Here is a 14264-nt window from a genome sequence, read left to right as displayed (position 1 = left end):
CACACATACATTGTGCCAATGCGGATTTTCTAATTTTGATATTGTCCCACAGTTACGTAAAATATGGTAAACTTGGGTGGAGGGTAAATACAGACTTCTTTACTGTCTTTGCAAACTTCTGTTTGCAATCTATATTTATCTCAAAATAAAAAATTTAAGTAATGTGTTAGAAAATTACAAATAACCAAATGTTTCCTTTGAGAGTATTTCTCTCAGACACACACAATTTTTTTTTTTCTTTTTGGCCACACTGTGTGGCCCAGGGGATCTTAGTTCCCCACCCACCAGTGGAAGTATAGAGTCCTAAGCACTGGACCTCCAGGGACCACTGTGTATGTATGAGTCCTGGCATACACATTCTTTAACAATGAGACATTTAAAGATATTCCCATTAAAATAAACATTTTTCAAAAAAGAACAAGCATACCTATAGTGATGCTATTATTAATGATGTTTTAGAAGGTCTTGCCAATATAGTCAGACCTGAAAGAGAAATAAAAAGTTTAAGTATTGGGAAGGAAATAAAATTATCTTCATTTGCAGGCAATAGGGTATAATGCCTTAAAATATGGAGAACCTCAGACATCTAAAATTAATAAGGGAACTCAGGTCCAAGCTAATATCACAAAATTAATAGTTTAATAAGCAGTTGAACTCTTTCCCCCATTATAATAGTAGCAAAAATATAAACAATTTAGAAATGAAAGAAAATATATATGCAAAAGGAAAAATATATGCAAAACATATCTGTAAAGATATGTAAATATAAAACCTATATTTTGCCTATCCATAAAACCTATATGATGAAAACCACAAAACTTTACTGATAGTGTTACAACAACTTTGATTTAGATTTAAACTTGTAAGTGTAAAAACAACAATAAAAGCAATACATGTATTCTAATTGTTTTTGTAAGATTTAGAAATTCTAGCAATTATTAGTTGGAGAAGGCAATGGCACCCCACTCCAGTACTCTTGCCTGGAAAATCCCATGGACAGAGGAGCCTGGTGGGCTGCAGTCCATGGGGTCGCAAAGAGTCGGACACAACTGAGCAACTTCACTTTCACTTTTCACTTTCCTGCATTGGAGAAGGAAATGGCAACCCACTCCAGTGTTCTTGCCTGGAGAATCCCGGGGATGGGGGAGCCTGATGGGCTGCCGTCTATGGGGTCGCACAGAGTCGGACACGACTGAAGCAACTTAGCAGCAGCAGCAGCAATTATTAGTAACATAATTCAATGAATTATTGGGAAAAATGCTTATATATTCTAGCTCTGTACTACCTCAAACAACAGCCATTGGCCACTTGAATTGTAGCTAGCCTGCATTGTCTCAATTGATAATGTGCTCTGAAAAATAAAATAGGGACTTCCCTGGTAGTCCAGTGGCTAATAAGACTCCACGCTGCCAATGCAGGGGGCCTGGGTCTGATCCCTGGTCAGGGAACAAGATCCCACATGCTGCAATTAAGACTTGGTTCAGCCAAATAAATAAATATTTTTAAAAGAATAAAATACACAGCAGATTCTGAAGACTTAGTATAAAAAATGTAAAATACCTCATTCTTCAGTCAGTTCAGTTCAGTTCAGTCGCTCAGTCATGTCTGACTCTTTGCGACCCCATGAACCACAGCACGCCAGGCCTCCCTGTCCATCATCAACTTCTGGAGTTTACCCAAACTCATGTCCATTGAGTCGGTGATGCCATCCAACCATCTCATCCTCTGTTGTCCCCTTCTCCTGCCTTCCATTTGCAGCATCAAGGTCTTTTCCAATGAGTCAGTTGTTCACATCAGGTGGCCAAAGGATTGGAGTTTCAGCTTCAACATCAGTCCTTCCAATGAACACCCAGGACTGATCTCCTTTAGGATGGACTGGTTGGATCTCCTTGCAGTCCAAGGGACTCTCAAGAGTCTTCTCCAACACCACAGTTCAAAAGCATCAATTCTTCAGTGCTCAACTTTCTTTATAGTCCAACTCTCACATCCATACATGACCACCAGAAAAACCATAGCCTTGACGAGATGGACCTTTGTTGACAAAGTAATGTGTCTGCTTTTTAATATGCTGTCTAGGGTGGTCATAACTTTCCTTCTAAGGAGTGTCTTTTAATTTCATGGCTGCAGTCACCATCTGCAGTGATTTTGGAGCCCCCAAAAATAAAGTCTGACACTGTTTCCACTGTTTCCCCATCTATTTCCCATGAAGTGATGGGACAGGATGCCATGATCTTCGTTTTCTGAATGTTGAGCTTTAAGCCAACTTTTTCACTCTCCTCTTTCACTTTCATGAAGAGGCTCTTTAGTTCTTAGTTATTTATAATAACTTAGTTATTAGTTATAACTATAGTTATTACTTAGTTCTTAGTTATTTATAACCGCATTCTTAGTTATTTATAATGGTTACATGTTGAAGTAATAATATTTTGGATATGTGGTTATATAAAATATATTATTAAAATAGTGGTTATTACAAAAGCTCAAGTTAACATTTCGTGGCTTACATTATATTTCAATTAGACAGTGTCTTCTAGCTTTTTTCTTGTTTTTTTCCAGTTTTATTGAGATATAATTGATATACATCACTGTATAAGTTTAAAGTATACAGCATAATGATTTGACTTAGACACATCATGAGGTGATTACAATACGTTTAATAAGCATTCATCATCCCATACAGAGAAAATATTTTAAAAATACAAAAAAGTATTTTTCCTTGTGATGAGAACTTTTAGATTTTACTCTCTTAAGTTTCATATAACAGTGTTGTATGTATTTATTATGTTGTACATTACATCCCCTTATTTATCTTATAAATGGAAGTTTGTATCTTCTGAGGGCCTTCATGGAATTCCCCTTCCTCCCACCGCCCGCCTCTGGTAAACACAAATCTAATCTCTTTTCTATGAGTTGTTTGTTTGTTTTGAAGTATAATTGACCAAAAACACTATGTGAGTTCCTGTTGTAGAATATGGTGATTCAGTATTTCTATACATTTCAAAATGATCACCATAGTAAGTCTAGTTACCATCTGTCACCATACAAAGATATTACATTATTATTGACTATTTTCCCCACGCTGCACATTTCATGCCTGACTCAGTTATTTTGCAACTGCAAATTTGTACCTCCTAATCTCCCTTACTTCTCTCTCCTCTACCAGGGTCCCCTCCCCTCTGGCAACCACTTTTTTGTCTTCTATCTCTGTTTCTGTTTTGTTGTCTTTGTTCATTTGTTTTTTAGATTCAACATATAAGTGAAATCACACAGGATTTGTCTTTCCCTGTCTGACATACTTTATTTAACATAATACCCTCTAGATCCATCTGTATCATCAGTAATGGCAAGATTCCGTTCCTCTTTATGGCTGAGAAATATTCCATTGTATTTATATACACCACATCTTCATCCATTCAACTATTGGTGAGCACTTAGGTTGCTTCCATATCTTGACTAACGTAAATAATGCCACAGTGAACACAAGGGTAAAAGTATCTTTTCCACTTCGTGTGTTCATTTTCTTTGGATAAATACCCAGGAGTGGTGTGTACTTATTGCCATTTTGTTAATTTGAGGGTTGTTTTTGTAGTTCTTCTGTTTCTTTCTTCTTCTTTTGCTCTCTTCCCGTATGATTTGATGATTATCTTTAATGTTATGTTTGGATTCCTTTCTTTTCTGTGTGTATCTGTTGTAGACTTTGGGTTTGTGGTTAACATGAGGTTTATATATAGCAATCTTTATATGTATGTTATTATTTTAAGTTGCTGATCTCAAATTTCAATGTGTTTTAACAACCCGCATTTTTACACTTCCACACAGTACCCCCCCGCCACATTTACTGTTTTTGACATCACTTTTTACATCTTTTTGTTTTGTTTATCCCTTAACTACTTATTGCAGACATAAGTGATTTTATTGCTTTTGTCTTTTAACCTTCCTCTAGCTTTATTCTGATTTATTATCTTCACTGTACCACAAAATAATAGTAATAATAATAATGAAAAGAAAAAACCTCATTGGTAAAGGCAATGCACAGTGAAGCTTCAATGCTGTGACTAGATGGACCTCTGTCGGCAGTCAAAGCGTCGTCACTGCATGTTTGCCTTTACCAATGAGATTTGTTTCCTTTTCATATATTTAGTCATGACCTTTTCTGCATAGAGAAGTCCTTTTTAACATTTCTTATGGAGCTAGTTTCATGGTTCTAAACTGTTAGTTTTTGCTTGTCTGTCAGACTTAGTGTGATTTTGTACACCCTTTGAGAGTGGAGTGTCTTTCCTACAGCTCTCTGGATCTTCTGAAAGGAAGCCCTGCTGCTGCTGCTACTAAGTCACTTCTGTCATGTCCGACTCTGTGCGACCCCATAGACGGCAGCCCATCAGGTGGCCCCATCCCTGGGATTCTCCAGGCAAGAACACTGGAGTGGGTTGCCATTTCCTTCTGCAATGCAGGAAAGTGAAAAGTGAAAGTGAAGTCGCTCAGTCGTGTCCGACTCTTAGCGACCCCATGGTCTGAAGCCCACTAGTCTCCTCTGTCCATGGGATTTTCCAGGCAAGAGTACTGGAGTGGGGTGCCATTGCCTTCTCCAGACTGGCCTTCAAAGCCAAATGTTCCAGTGTCTCGTCTTCCTGGTGCAAGACTCCCAGGTTGAGGAGCCCAATGCGGGGCTCAGACCGCTCACTCCTTGAGGAAACCTCTGCAATTGTAGTTATCCTCCTGTTTGAGGGTCACCCACCTGGGGATCTTGACTTTGCTGTGACTCCACCCCTCCTAGCTATCTTGTTGTGGTTCCTTCTTTACATCTTGAGTTGTAGAGGACCATTTCTGCTAGATCTCAGGTCTTTCTCATCAACAATGCCCTGCAAATAGTTGTAATTTTACTGTGCCCAAGAGAAGAGGTGAGCTCAGGGTCTTCAAACTCTATACCTTAGCCACTCCCCCATTTTAACTTTCTCATATCATGCTTTCATGTACCTATAGACCTTACTGCCTGTTAGAATTACTTGGGAACTTTAACAAAAATCCCTGTGCCCTACCTCAAGCAATATAATTGGTATTGGACTTCCCTGGCGGTCCACTGGTTAATTGTCCCTGTCAAAGCAGGGGACATGGGTTTGATCCCTGGTCTGGGAAGATTCCACACGCCATAGGGCAACTAAGTCCATATGCCTCAACTACTGAGCCCACATGCCCTAGAGCCTGTGCTCTTCAGCAAGAAAAGGCATCACAACAAGAAATCCAGGTACCGTAACTAGAGTAGCCCCTGCTCGCCACAACCAGAAAAAGCTTACAGGCAGCAATAAAGACCCAGTGCAGCCAAAAATAAATAAATAAGTCATTATATATATATATATATAAAATTGGTTTTGGTGTGTTGGTATGGCCCTAAAACTCCCCAGGTGGTTCTAAAGTACACCCAGGATTAATAAGCACCACTACTGACTATCAAGCACCACTACCAAGCTATCAGGCCCTAAAGAATTCTTTTCCAAATTTTTCATTTTATATAATTAAGAAAAGGCTCTCTACAGGCTAAGAAGTAACATTTGAATTCAGCGTAAAGACATGGTGCCAGCTCCATTCTGGATCGATACCTCCTGTAATTGATCAAAACAAGATGTGAATTTTTCCCAGCCAATTTCCTTAGTCATGGCAAATTTCTCAGTTTATAAAAACAAAGTAATGATTTTTTTTTTTAAAAAGTTTTACATGCTCTTTGGCTGAGTACAATTACAAATATTTGAACTGGATGGAATTTAAAACACAGCAGTCTTGTGTGCTTTCTCGCCTTTTCTGATCATAGCATCTCTAGGAGGTGGGCAGGGCAATAGTTTTTAATCCTCATTTTGAGAGGATACAGAGGCCCACAGAGAGCAACTGGGTCTCCTAAGACCATGTGGCTTGTAACGTGGCCTGGCCTAGACTCCACCAGCACATCTCTCTACACCTGTCCAAGGGCCTTTGCAACCTAATTATCAGGACAAATCGCCACCACCCATGATAAGAAGAGCTTTTGTCCAGAGGCTTCCCTGGTGGTTCAGACAGTAAAGAATCTGCCTTCTATGCAGGAGACCCACGTTTGATCCCTGGGTCTGGAAGATCCCCTGGAGAAGTAAATGGCACTCCAGTCCTCTTGCCTTGAGAATTCCATGGACGGAGGAGCCTGCTGGGCTACGTACAATCTGTGGGACTGCAAAGAGTCGGACAAGACTGAGCAACTAACACTTTCACAGTTTCTTTCTCTTGACTGGTCCTAGGCAAGAACTATATATAAGACAGTCCTGCTGAAATAACATATCACTAAGCCATCAGCTTCTTAAAAAGATATTTTATTTATTTGGCTGCACCAGGTTTTAGTTGCAACATGCGAAATCTTTTAGTTGCAGTGTTTGGAATCTAGTTCCCTAACCAATGATCAAACCTGGACCCCCTGCTTCGGGAGCATGGAGTCTTAGCCACTGGACCACTAGGGAAGTCCCTAAAGAGCTTATTATTACTTTATGGCTCAACAAATAGAAGGTGCTCAATAAGTAAAAATTCCTTTCTGTCTTCGACTCAAACATTTACTACCATTTCCCTTTCCTCCCTTGTCCCACCCAACAGTATCTTCATCTGTGCATTTGATCAATACATATTAATTAAATACATAATATATGCCAGGCACAGGTCTAAGGGTACTTACACCTGTGGGTGATTGCATAAAACAAACACCATCCCGCCTTGCCTGCATGGAGCATCTAGTCCCCATCTTCACATCTGGCAATTCTGACCTGTTAATTCCTGCCTCCTTAGCTCTATACAGGCCATCCCTCCACACAAGCCTAAAGCAGCTTTCCCACTCTATTCCTTCAGAATCTGACCTAAATTCTTCTCCATGGAGCCTCTGAACCCTCAGGGACATTCTCAGCAGAGGGACTGACTCACTAGAGCCTCAGCCATCTCCCTGCTGCCCTCTGGTGGGACTCCCTGGGACTCATGGTCCCACTAAATCTCTGGGAACTGGGGCTCACTTGGGTAGGCAGGTCCAAGAGATCTGTGTACCCACAACATACTGGCTTTCCCTGGACCCTGTGGCTCAAGGCTGGGATCTGTGTGACCCTGAGTCTGAACCAGAAATGTCCCAAAAGCCATTACCATCAGAGAGTCAGTGCCGTAAGGGAGGGCGGTGATACTGGGGGGTGTGTGTGTGTGTGTGTGTGTGTCTGTGTCTGTGTGTCTGTGTGTCTGTGTGTCTGTGTGTGTGTTGGGATGAGGCGGGAGCTTCAGGTGAAATACCTTTAATAGAATTCTTTCATTCTTTTACTGTGTTGTTGTTTTTAAATCTTGCATTGTGTTGTTGTATTGTTCAGTAGCTTAGTTGTGTCTGACTCTTTGCAAGCCCATGGACTGCAGCATGCCAGGCTTCCCTGTCCTTCACTATCTCCCAGAGTTTGTTCAAACTCACATCCATTGAGTCAGTGATGCCACCCAACCATCTCATCTTCTATTACCCTCTTCTCCTCCTGCCTTCAATCTTTCAGCATCAGGGGCTTTTCCAGTGAGTCAGCTCTTCACATCAGATGGCCAAAGTATTGGAGCTTCAGCTTCAGTTCTTCCAATGAATATTCAGGGTTCATTTCTTTTAGGATTGACTGGTTTGATGTCCTTGCTGTCCAAGGGACTCAAGAGTCTTCTCCAACACCACAGTTCAAAAGCATCAATTCTTCAGTGCTCAGCCTTCTTTATGATCCAACTCTCACATCCATTCATGACTATTGCAAAAACCATAGCTTTGACTATACAGACCTTTGTCAGCAAAGGGATATATCTGCTTTTTAATATGCTGTCTAGGTTTGCATAGCTTTTCTTCCAAGGAGCAAGCGTCTTTTAATTTCATGGCTATAGTCACCATCTGCAGTGATTTTGGAGCCCCAAAAAGTAAAGTGTGTAACTGTTTCCATTTTTCCCCATCTATTTGCCATGAAAATATGGGCTTGGATGCCATGATCTTCGTTTTTTGAATGTTGAGTTTTAAGCCAGCTATTTCACTCTCCTCTTTCACCTTCCTCAAGAGGCTCTTTAGTTCCTCTTCACTTTCTTCCATTAGGGTGGTGTTATCTGGATATCTTAGGTTAATGATATTTCTCTCAGTAATTTTGATTCCAGCTTGAGCTTCATCCATCCTGGCATTTCACATGACATACTCTGCATATAAGCTAAATAAGCAGGGTGACAATATACAGTCTGACATTACTCCCTTCCCAATTTGGAACCAGTCCGTTGTTCGACGTCCTGTTCTAACTGTTGCTTCTTGACCAACATACAGGTTTCTCAGGAGACAGGTAAGGTGGTTTGGTATTGCCATCTCTTTAAGAATTTTCCACAGTTTGTTGTGATACACACTGTCGAAGGCTTTAGTTAGTCAATGAAGCAGATATTTTTCTGGAATTTCCTTGCTTCTATGATCCAACAGATGTTGGCAATTTGATCTCTGGTTCTTCTGCCTTTTCTAAATCCAGCTTGTACATTTGGACGTTCTCAGTTCACATAAGCTATTGAAGCCCAGCTTAAAGGATTTTGAGCATTACCTTGCTAGCATGTGAAATGAGCTCAAATTTGGAAAACTCAGCACTGGCCACAGGACTGGAAAAGATCAGTTTTCATTCCAATCCCAATGAAAGGCAATGCCAAAGAATGTTCAAACTGCTGTACAATTGCACTCACTTCATTTTTATCTTGTACCCAAAGCAATTCATACTCTTACATAAACATCAGAAAATACAAAACATGCAAAAGAGAGATTTAAACAACTCACATAATCCCACCTAGAGACCATTTCCGCTCACACATGGAACAGGAACGCAGGGGAAAGGGGCACTAGGCTAGCAGCTGTGTGACCCTGAACAGCCCCCTTCTCAGAGCCTCACCTCATCCATACACAAAGCAGTGGCTCAGACAGTAAAGAATGCACGAACCAAGCACCCCAGTAAAGGGCCTCCTCTGGCTTTCTTCCTCTGTGACTCTGAGTCCATAGGCCCAAGCAGTCCCCTCATCAGTGAGACCTTTAGACAGTTACAACTTCCAACTATTTTAAATATTGAAAAGCTGTAAGGTAGGCTAAAGCAAATTACAATTAGGTTAAAAAAATCCTGAAAAAGTTCTAAAAATGGACAGAAATGCTTAAAAACTATCACACAGTTGAAAATTGCTTTAGGAAGCAAAAAAATCGCCAACGCTATAGGAAAAGAAAAAAACCCAGCAACTGGGGAATACTCATTTTTGATCAGGTCATTGTTTCAATCAAAATGTTGTGTCCACAAAAATGCTTTTAGAAAAACTGCTTTCAGCACAATGCCACGTCTCTGTGTGAGGTGGCCAGGAAGAGCTTCCGTCTAGCATCCCATGTCCTTGGAAGAATTTTAAGATCCCTGCTCCTGGTGAATAAGGACGAAGTTTGAGATCCCCGCTCCTGGCGAAATAAACGTCAGACCAACTGCGGGCTGCAGGTACCAGGCGAGCACTTACTGATTCCCTCATGTCAGGTTCTGTGCTGGACGCTGAAGACTGAAGGCAACTGGAAGGTCCTGCCGTCTTCCCTGGGCAGGGCCACAGCCAGTCACATAGGACAGACAGACCCATCCGCACGTGACTCCAGTTCAGGGTGAGATGAAGTGAGAACTGGGAGTCGTGGTAAGTGTAGAATGGCCGGGAACCCGCTGTCCTGTCCCTCTGCCAGCTGGGAAGCTGTAGAAACTTGGCCTCCCCATCCTCAGTAAAATGTTCCTGCCTGTTATTTTTGCTGTGAAACACATTATCCCAATACTTAGTACCTTAAAACAATCACTGAATTATTCTAAGGATTATGCAGTCAAGAATTCAGTAAGGGACTCCCTTAGTGGTCCAGTGGTTAAGAATCTGCCTTCCAATGCAGGGAACACAGGTTCTATCCCTGGTCAGGGAACTAAGATCCCACCTGCCAAGAGGCAATTAAGACTGAGCGACACAACTACTGAGCCTGGGCGCCTCGACTAGAGAATCCTGCGCCACAATGAAGATCCTGCCTGCTGCAACTAAGACCCAATGCAGCCAATCAGTTCAGTTCAATTGCTCAGTCGTGTCCGACTCTTTGCGACCCCAGGGACTGCAGCACACCAGGCCTCCTTGTCCATCACCAACTCCTGGAGTTTACTCAAACTCATGTCCTTTGAGTCGGTGATGCCATACAGCCATCTCATCCTCTGTCATCCCCTTCTCCTCCCACCCTCAATCTTTCCCAGCATCAGGATCTTTTCAAATGAGTCAGCTTCTTGCATCAGGCAGCCAAAGTATTGGAGTTTCAGCTTCAACATCAGTCCTTCCAATGAATATTCAGGACTGATCACCTTTAGGATGGACTGGTTGGATCTCCTTGCAGTCCAAGGGACTCTCAAGAGTCTTCTCCAACACCATAGTTCAAAAGCATCAATTCTTTGGCGCTCAGATTTCTTTATAGTCCAACTCTCATATCCATACATGACTACTGGAAAAACCATAGCTTTGACTAGATGGACCTTTGTTGGCAAAGTAATGTCTCTGCTTTTTAATATGCTGTCTAGGTTGGTCATAGCTTTTCTTCCAAGGAGCAAGTGTCTTTTAAATTTCATGGCTTCAGTCACCATCTGCAGTGATTTTGGAGCCCCCCCAAAAATAAACTCTGACACTGTTGCCACTGTTTCCCCATCTATTTCCCATGAAGTGATGGGACTGGATGCCATGATCTTAGTTTTTTGAATGTTGAGTTTTAAGCCAACTTTTTCACTCTCCTCTTTCACTTTCACCAAGAGGTTCTTTAGTTCTTCGCTTTCTGCCATGAGGGTGGTGTCATCTGCATATCTGAGGTTATTGATATTTCTCCCAGCAATCTTGATTACAGCTTGTCCTTCATCCAACCCAGCATTTCTTATGATGTACTCTGCATATAAGTTAAATAAACAGAGTGACCATATACAGCCCTGATGTACTCCTTTTCCTATTTGGAACCAGTCTGTTGTTCCATGTCTAGTTCTAACTGGTGCTTTCTGACCTGCATACAGATTTGTCAAGAGGCAGGTCAGGTGGTCTGGTATTCCCATCTCTTTAAGAATTTTCCAGTTTGTTGTGATCCACACAAAGGCTTTGGCATAGTCAATAAAACAGAAATAGATGTTTTTCTGGAACTCTTGCTTTTTCGATGATCCAGCGGATGTTGGCAATTTGATCTCTGGTTCCCTTGCCTTTTATAAATCCAGCTTGAACATCTGGAAGTTCACAGTTCACGTACTGTTGAAATGCAGCCAATAATAAATATTAAAAAAAGAATTCAGATAGGCTATGGCAGGACTGGCTCAGGGCCTTGGCTGAGAAGGTTGGGTGGCTACAGGAGACTTCAGGGCTGGGCCAGGAGTCACATGGAGACACCCTCACCCAGGTGCCCAGGTAGTGTTGGCCAGTGTCCGGGCCTCCAGGGTGGCGGATTCCAGGGCACCTGCACATGGCCTCTGTGTGACCTCGGCTCTCAGCTTGGAGGTCTCAGGGTCAACCTTCCTACCCCGAACCTGAGTGTCCCAGATAACAAGACTTTTTCTGCCCTAGCTTCAGAAGTTCTGAACTGTCACTCCTTTTGAATTCTATTATTTAGAAGCAAATCACAGTCCTGGCAGATTAATGGGGAGGATGACTAGACCCCAGCTCTTGAGCGGAGAATGAAGAGTATGGGTCTCCCCTACCCAGCACGGGGCCGTGGACCTGAGCAGAGACCAGCTAGACATGGGTGGAGGTAAGACGGGAGAGAAGCTGAACTTGTCTCTCCTTGGGCAGTTTCACTTGACTATGGCTTCAGTTCCCCTGAGGACTCTACATCTCCAGTCCAGAGCTTTCTTCTGAGCTTCAGACCTGTATGTCCAACTGCCCGCCTGCTTTCTCTTTCTGTGCCCTGGTGTCTTTTGGAAAATGGAGATGCTGATACTCTCTATTAATAGAGTGACCACCAGAATTAAATGAGATAGGACTTCTCTGGTGGTCCAGCGGATAAGAATCAGCCTTCCAGTGTGGGGGACACAGATTCCACCCCTGGTCCAGGAAGATCCCACGTGCTGCAAGGCAACTAAGTCCATGCACCACAAGTACTGAGCCTGCGCTCCAGAACCTGCGCTCCGCAACAGGAGAAGCCACCATAGTGAGAAGCCTGTGCATGGCAACTAGAGAAAGCCCATGCAGGTAAGAAGAGCTAGCACAGCCAAAAAATTAATTAATTAATTATTTTTTAAAAAAGAATTAAATGAGATAATATAATGTCTTTAATGAAATGCCTCACACACATAAGTGCTCAGTGTTACTTACTATTTGACCTAGTTGGATATCTTATAGACAGTTCAAACTCAACGTCTCCAAAACGGAACTCATAATGTGCTGTTCACACCTGTGCCCACCCAGAGTCCCCTGTTTTCTTGAATAGACCTTCACCCTTCCTGCCCATACCAGAGACTGGCAGTCATCTTTCATACCTCTGTCTCTTTCACTCCCAACATCCAACCTAACCCCAAGTCTTGACAGGTTTGCTGTCTAGATATTTCTCCAACTTCTCTACTCTTCTCCCTCTCTATACTGACACCTTAGTCCAAGCCACAGTCATCTCCGCTTTGGACTCTGGGCTCCTCTCTGGTCTCTCAAAATCACTAGGTCCACTTCCCCTTCCATTCCCCTTCGTCCATTCTTCATCCAGTGGGCAGCCAGAATACTTTAAAAATGTAAAGTTGATGACAGTACTTAGCCTGATTAAAACCCTTTATCCTTGCTGCTCTAAAGAAAAGATGTGCGTGCTCAGCTGTGTCCGACTCTTTGTGGCCCCATGGACTGTAGCCACCCTCCCCCACGCCCCCCCCACCTCCCAGCTCCTCTGTCCATGGAAATTTCCAGGTAAGAATACTGGAGCAAGTTGCTGTTTCCTACTCTGGGGATCTTCCTAACCCAGGGGCTGAAACCACATCTCTGGCATCTCCTGCATTGGCATGCAGATTCTTTACCACTGTACCACCCGGAGGCCCTATTTGTCTATTCATCATGTATTTACTTCCATGTCTATATCTGCATTTTATAGTCTTGCATATGAGGATGATGCTACTTTTCTGGTCAGATAAGTAGCATGTGTTTGTGCTAAGACATGTTTAACTTTTTGTGACCCATGGACAGTAGCCTGCCAGGCTCCTCTGTCCTTGGGACTCTCCAGGCAAGAATACTGGAGTGGGTTGCATGCCCTCCTCCAGGGGATCTTCTCGACCCAGGGATCCAACCCATGTCTCCTGTGTCTTCTGCATTGGCAGGCGGTTCTTTACCACTGAGTCACCTGGGAAGCCCAAACAATTCCTTTCAAAGGCCTATGAAGTCCTGTGAATCTGGCCCCTGCCTCTGTCCTTCCCTTCCCAACTCACTGGGCTCTCTCTGCCAAAAGCCCTTTATAAAGGCTATTTCCTGTGCCTAGAATGCCCACTACAATCCCCCCTCTTCACTCCCCCTTACGTCAAATAACAGCTCAAGAGCCACTTCCTCAGGGAAACCTTCTCTGCCCTCTTTGGTGAAATTCACCCATCCCACCACCATCCTCGGGCTTCCCTTGTGGCTCTGCTGGTAAAGAATCCACTTGAAATGGGGAAGATCTGGGTTTGACCCCTGGGTTGGGAAGATCCCCTGGAGAAGGGAAAGACTACCCACTCCCATATTCTGGCCTGGAGAATTCCATGGACTGTATATAGTCCATGGGGTTGCAAAGAGTCAGACATGACTGAGCGACTTTCACTTTCACCTCCACCTTCAGTTCTTACAGCACCAGGCCTGGCTCCTCTGTAGCACTTGTTACCATTGGCACCTGCACTTGTATGGTGATTCTTTAATATCTCTCCCCTCCAAAACCCTGCAGGCTCCATGAGAGCAGGGACCATATTGGTTATGCTCACTGTTATATCTCAAAGCTTAACATAGCAGTTGACACATGCTTCAGTAAATATTTGTTGACTGGAATGATGGATGGATGGATGAGAGAGGAGACGGGCCAGGCCCATTGTTAGCATCTCGAAGATGCTGCTGAATGAAGAAATAAAAGGTCAGGTTGGGCAGAGCCCAGGAGATGACTCACAGATACAGCTGATTTTCCAAGATTCAGGCAGGTGCAGGCCCATGAAGGAATCTGTTATGATGTAAGAAAAAGCGATTCAGTCAGGACTGGAAACACATCCTCCCTGCCCCAGGGCCTCTCTTCGGAGGTGCTGGAGACT

General features: G+C 43.0%; 1 protein-coding gene across 2 annotated transcripts in view; it reads right to left on the bottom strand.

Moving 5' to 3' along the window:
• PLEKHA7 (pleckstrin homology domain containing A7) overlaps positions 1-14264 on the bottom strand; it is a 253670-nt gene extending 239406 nt beyond the window's left edge. For both annotated transcript variants that reach the window (XM_055548476.1, XM_055548477.1), the window contains exons 1-2: positions 14126-14264; positions 428-483 (exon numbers count right to left, since the gene is read on the bottom strand). The gene's annotated coding sequence lies outside the window, so the exon portion shown is untranslated. The remainder of the gene's footprint in view (positions 1-427; positions 484-14125) is intronic.

The sequence above is a fragment of the Bubalus kerabau genome, chromosome 15 (genome assembly GCF_029407905.1).
Source record: "Bubalus kerabau isolate K-KA32 ecotype Philippines breed swamp buffalo chromosome 15, PCC_UOA_SB_1v2, whole genome shotgun sequence".
Taxonomy (NCBI): domain Eukaryota; kingdom Metazoa; phylum Chordata; class Mammalia; order Artiodactyla; family Bovidae; genus Bubalus; species Bubalus kerabau.
Note: the sequence above shows the minus strand (reverse complement) of the source record. Positions and strands in the feature narration are given on the sequence as shown.